The 5,989-nt window shown below is 45.9% G+C and overlaps 1 pseudogene; it reads right to left on the bottom strand.

Annotated features, from left to right (window-relative positions):
• Window positions 1-5,715: 5,715 nt before the first annotated feature.
• The window catches only part of LOC119299783, a 1,002-nt pseudogene continuing 728 nt past the window's right edge, over window positions 5,716-5,989 (bottom strand).

Below are 5,989 nucleotides of genomic sequence, written 5' to 3'. Positions count from 1 at the left end.
CTGCATGCTCTCCTTACATAATCTCACCATATTTTTTTCGTATGCATGCCAGATATTGTACACAGTCATGCTGAACATGTAGAGAAAAAGAGAAGAGTTTTGCGCGGCAATACAATGTCATGCAGACATTGCTCCATGGTGGGTTCAATGGCAAACCCTCCCCACCCCTCTCCAGATTGTAATCCAGAGGTAGATATCTGTTCTGAGGCGGACTCGGATGCCGCTGACCACTCCTATTTACCCCCAAGGTGTTTGCTCTACCTTGGCATGATGATGTTAGTCATATCATGCATATGTTGCCTTGCAGTGCCTACTTTTGACATCATATATGTCATCTGCTTAGTTTAGACATGTTCTGTAATGCCACCTGTTTAGTTTCTATATCATATATGGGAATTATGCAGTCTCATGTCTTTTAGCCAGCCATAATATATGTGAAATGTGCAACGCCATCCTGTTTAACCAGGCATCATATATTTGCATGATATCTTGCCCATCCTTTTCTTCATTACATTTCCATTTGTCGACAATGTTTGTACATTAAACTACTCTTCCTGTGAATCAGCCATTTGGGTGGGAGATGGAAAAATCTAGAGTGAAAACAAGGCCTTCAGAGCAGACAGTGCTACCTGTCGAAGCAGATCTCTTGTTGGGTCCCGATAGCTCCTCAAAGATGGATTCAGAGACAGATGACCAGTCATATTCCCCCACTGAGGTGTATGCTCTAACTTGGCACGGTTATACTGCTCATATCATGCATACGGTGTCTTGCATTGCATAGTTTAGACATCATATACACAATATTCAACACCATGTTCTTAGTTCAGACATCATATCGAATGCCCTCTGTTTAGCATATAAATCACATATGTGAATTAAATTATGCGATCCTGATTACTTAGATAACATGTAGGTGAATTATGTCATGTGATCCTGTTTAGTTATTCATCATATCTTTGAATTATGTTATGCTATGCTATCCAGTTTAGATAGACATCATATATGTGAAATTATGTCATGCTATCCATTTTAGTTAAACAATATACATGTCAACTATTTCATGCCCTCTTTTTTCCACACTATCTATTGCATCTGCCTCTCATACAATGTCTATACATTCAACTATGTTTCCTGTTTATCAGCCATTTGAATTGGAGCGGGTGATGCCAGTATCTAGCGGACTAAAAACACGGTCTTCAAATAAAACAGTGCTACCTCTTGGTGGAGATAGCACCCCGGTTGTACATGCACAAGAACCAGCCCTACCACACATAACCCAAACTCTCGCAGATTGTACCCCTACTACGATGGACAGAGAACCAGCTTTACCCAATCTAACCCCAACCCCAGCCGATAGTAACCCAGTTCATGTTGACACAGCACCATCTCCACCACCGAGCTCCCAAACAAGAGCAGTTAGTAAGGCAGCTCCAGTGCCCAAAGGGCCAGTACTATCACGGCGAACCCCAACTCCACCAGTTAGTACACCTATTCCTGTGGAGGAAGCACAACCAGCTAGTCATAGTTTAGCATCTATCGCATTTGATGTTGTTAAATCGTATGTGCGTATCTTCCCATCTTGGAAATATTATACCGAAGATGAAGGAAAATGCCAGTTGCAGGTGTTTGTCCAGGAGTTATGTGCAAGTAATGTTATTCATGGCAATTACTTTGCTTCGTCCCATACATCCTACCTCCATGATGGTTATAATACAGCAAATTTTCCCATTTTTCTCTATAGAGAAGGACCGATTTGGAAACTCAGGATGAGGTAACCTGTGCTAATACCTCAGCTATCTTCAAGAATGCTTGGTGGCAGTATCGTAATTACCTGAAGAAAATGTACTTCACCGGCAAAGAAACTCATCAAATTCCCTTACGTTCTCCCGAGACACATTTACTGGACGATGATTGGGAACGCCTTGTTCTGTACTGGTCCCGAACCAAGAATGTGGTAAGGTCTATGAGCTCATTTTCTATTTTTAAGTATTATATTCTTGCGTCTTACTGTACTTTGTTCATGTAGAACAAGTGCCTAAACCTGAAGCACAACTGTTCTAATTTAAGATTCCATTGCTACCATAGGACATAGATATATGTTTGTTTGATGCTTTTATTATGTACTAGTACTTGGCAATAGAAGACTTGGTAGTTTAATCCTGTCCACCTTACTAATGAACTGGTTCACCGAAATGAGTTTCATATACTAGTACATGCTAACTTGTTATGTGCCTGCTTATTTCTTCTTTTAGAATGCTGACAGAATATTGGGGAAGAGTACCTTATTAAGCAACGGTAAAGGAAGTAATGCAGATAAGGTTTAGGATAGTGACACATCCTGTCTTGGTTTAGTGTTGGAGGTACTGGCCACTACCGCTTGCACAAGCTATTCAAACTCACTGTCTGAATCGGTTCAGTTTCTTGAGTCTCAACTACAAGCTGAAAGACATCGATCAGCTGTGCTGCGACAAGAAGCGGAAGGACTGCGGAAGTCCCTGGAGCATTCAGATGCATACTTTCTGGTGCAACAACAAGCTTTGGAGGATTTTAGCGCCGAACAGGACAAAGCTAATCCGCTTGCTAAGCTTATTGCCAGCATGGTGGATACCCAGGATAGCGTTTCTTGAGCTCTTCTGAAGTTGTTTTAGTTATGCTCTTGTTTTGCTGCCGCATTTATTTGCACTGGTGGCCAATTTTGACGGCCAGTGTATATGATATGCTGCTTTGTTCCCTATATTTGCACTGGCGGTGAACTTTGATGCCCAGTGGATGTAATATGTGTAATAGCCGTGATAGCCTAGCGTTAGTTGCTTGCTTATTTATTTCCTTGTTGTCTTGTTTATTTGTTTGCTTGTAGTCATTGCAGTTCTTTTTCCGCGGTTAACTAGTGGCTGCAATAACCTATTTTTTTAAACTAGGCCACAATAACCATGGGCTAATATTTACTGTAGTGACACTGGGCCTCCTACGGGTCGTAGAAACAGTGGGCCTTCTACGGGCCGTAGAAACAATAGGCCTTCTACGGGCCGTAGAAACAATGGGCCTTCTACGGGCCGTATCATCAATGGGCCTTATACGGGCCGTATGATCGATTGGCCAAACATGGGCCAATAACAGGCCGCATTATGGTCGTAAATGGGCTAGAGTTGGAATCATCTGTTCATGGGCCGACCGTAACGGGCCATCGTTAATAGGCCGTATTTAATGACGCTATGAAAACGGCCCAACGTATTAACGGACCACAAACGGGCCGACTGGAACCACGGGCTGAATTTGGCCCACAAGCAGAAAATGATAGTAATGGGACGTAAGTAAACAAATGCTAGAAATGAGCCCAAGAATAAATGGGCTCTGAGAAGGCCGAAAGATAACATGGGCTGGAAACGGCCCAACGGAATAACGGGCCGTTAATGGGTATAAAGTGATACACTATTCATTACGGGCCAGTTTCATCACGGGTCGTTAATGGAAAGTGATGCATTGTTCATTACGGGCCAGTTTCACCACGGGCTGTTAATAGGCCAAGAGTTACATAGGGCCTCATATGGGCCGAAAGACGTCATGGGCCATACATGGGCCAGAAGTGAAAATGGGCTGGAATCATATTGGATGGCCCAGATGACGCTACTGGGCCTAATTCGGATAGGGCGTAACGGGCCTTGGGTTAGCGGGCTGTAAATGGGCTATATGCGAACATGCCGTTAACAGGCTTTACATGGGCCAGCCCGCCACCTTTTGACCAAGTCAAACGGGTCGGCCTTTTCACAGGAATGGGCCTCTGTTGGGCCGTGCCACGTGTCGACGTAACATAGGCGCCTATCTGGCCCACTGACGAGCTGACACGTGTTTCGCCCGGCCAATAAGAATTTTACACGTGGAAATTTCCCATTGGTCGGGGCTGTTAACGGGTTATCGGATCCAAAACCCGACCCGATAGCTTAACGGCATTCCGTTACAGTGGATGCCACGTGACGGTCACCCTTGATGAAAGCACTTCTGTGACTCGCGACTTATCGTCATGGAAGTGTACACTTCCGTGATGATAATTTTGGTAATGTCATGGAACACTTCTACGACAGCACAGGTATGCCTATCTTGATTCTGTCATAAATTTGTCATGGATGTACATGCATGACAAAAAAGCGACCTATTGTAACAAACACATATCATCACAGAAGTGTATTTTTTTGTAGTGCTTGTAGTCGTTGCTGTTGACAAACCTGGTGAAACGGTCGCAAGGCTCTGTGGCCATGCAGCAATGGTAGATGAGGACATGATGGCGCACGCACAACTGGGCGACGACAACCTTCTGATCTATGTTGGGACGACCGACGCTGTACTGGAGGTCGATGCCGACCACCTTGTACTTGTCTCGAGCAAGCAACTGCTCAACGGTGTTGATGTGGTCGTCCACCACGGTCGGGTCGATGTTGTACACCACCAAGAGATCTGTCTCCCTCGCATGGGTCTCCACTTTATGCTCGCCAAATTCCATTGGAGCACCACTAAACATCCCCTCTCTATGTGTCATCATGGGTGTGCTTGTTGTGTTGTGGGGCGCGATCGAAAGGTTGAAGAGACTAAGGTTATAATGGCCGCGAGAATTAAAGGGGAAGCTGGACGGCCAGGAATATCGGCACGTCCTGATGGTAGTTCTAATTTGCAGCGTGTAACTCCATCGTGCCGCACGTAACGGCATCATGTGGCAACCCACGCGGTGCAACCACATGCATATGGGGCCCCCGACGTGATCATACGCATGCCCAACCGCTGGCAGAGCGCGCGCGAAGGGACGCAAGCAGAGCGCTCCACGGTCGCCTCAACGGTGAGCAACCATATATACTAGTAGAATGCACGTGTGTTGCTACGGGCTACAATGCATATAGATGAATTAGACAAATGGTTAAGCTTGTCTTCAAGGTCGAAGCTTATTTCTCCCTCATACATCCGGACGTGTTTGGATATCGAACAGGCACACAACAGGCTCCCCACAATTCAATCATCTGGACAATGCGGGTGCCCCAAATCCAGCTCATATATGAGGAACAAATGTGATTGTCCTGACAATCTGCGATGTTATCTCCAACACATGGTCCCAACACAAAAACCACACCCCACGACGCACCCCTTCCCTTTTTCGGCCGGACACTTCCCTTCCTACTCGGTTTTCCTTCGTAGCCGGACATTTCTAGCAAGAAGCCCATGTGTTGCAATGGGGCATGCATATTCAAATGGTTCAACATAATAGCTAATTGTCCATGTGTCGCAACAAGCCTGGTGGGTGAACAGTAACCCCCCTTCTCTCTTTATCCATTAAAGTGGAGTATGACATTGCCATGCTACATCCGTTCTTTAAATGTACACATCAATAGACCGGCACTCACAGTAATTTCTACTGACACTAATTCATTAATCCAGCCCCTTGCAGTTGAATGATGTATGTTCTTTCATTTTTCACAAGCGTAGTTATAAAGTTAAGCCAATTCATTCTGTTAAGATTAAAGTATAATTTGTAATTAAGGGAAATCTCCCCTTGCCCATCAAACGAGCGGTTGCTCCCGCACGGACGCTTGTGTCCGTTGCAACCGTCGCCTCTCTCCCGTCCTTCTGGAACCGATGCATCTCTTCGCGATCGTCGCATCTCTCCAGGGGATATATATACTCTCTGTAACCATCGATCAAGAGAATCAATTACTTTCGATTCAAAACACATTATCACGCACGTAGAACAGCCAGAGAGAGCGAAAGGCAACAGAGAAAGGAGAAGAGAGGAAGCACTCGCCGCCGGTGAGATGACAGGACTCGTCTCCTTCTTCCTCCATCTGATCCGCGAGGATGGTCGCCGCTACCGCCTCATTGCCCTTCGCCGCCATGGAGTTGGTGGCCACCGCCGTTTCCGTCGCCGGATGCAAGCCATCCGTCGATTCGGCCGCAGCGCCGCTGGACGTGGCGCTCCTGGCCACCACTGCGCTGCTGGACGTGGTGCTCC

The sequence above is a fragment of the Triticum dicoccoides genome, chromosome 5A, assembly GCF_002162155.2.
Source record: "Triticum dicoccoides isolate Atlit2015 ecotype Zavitan chromosome 5A, WEW_v2.0, whole genome shotgun sequence".
In the NCBI taxonomy this organism is placed as follows: Eukaryota; Viridiplantae; Streptophyta; class Magnoliopsida; order Poales; family Poaceae; genus Triticum; species Triticum dicoccoides.
The sequence above is the reverse complement of the archived record's forward strand: the minus strand, read 5'-3'. Positions and strand labels throughout refer to the sequence as shown.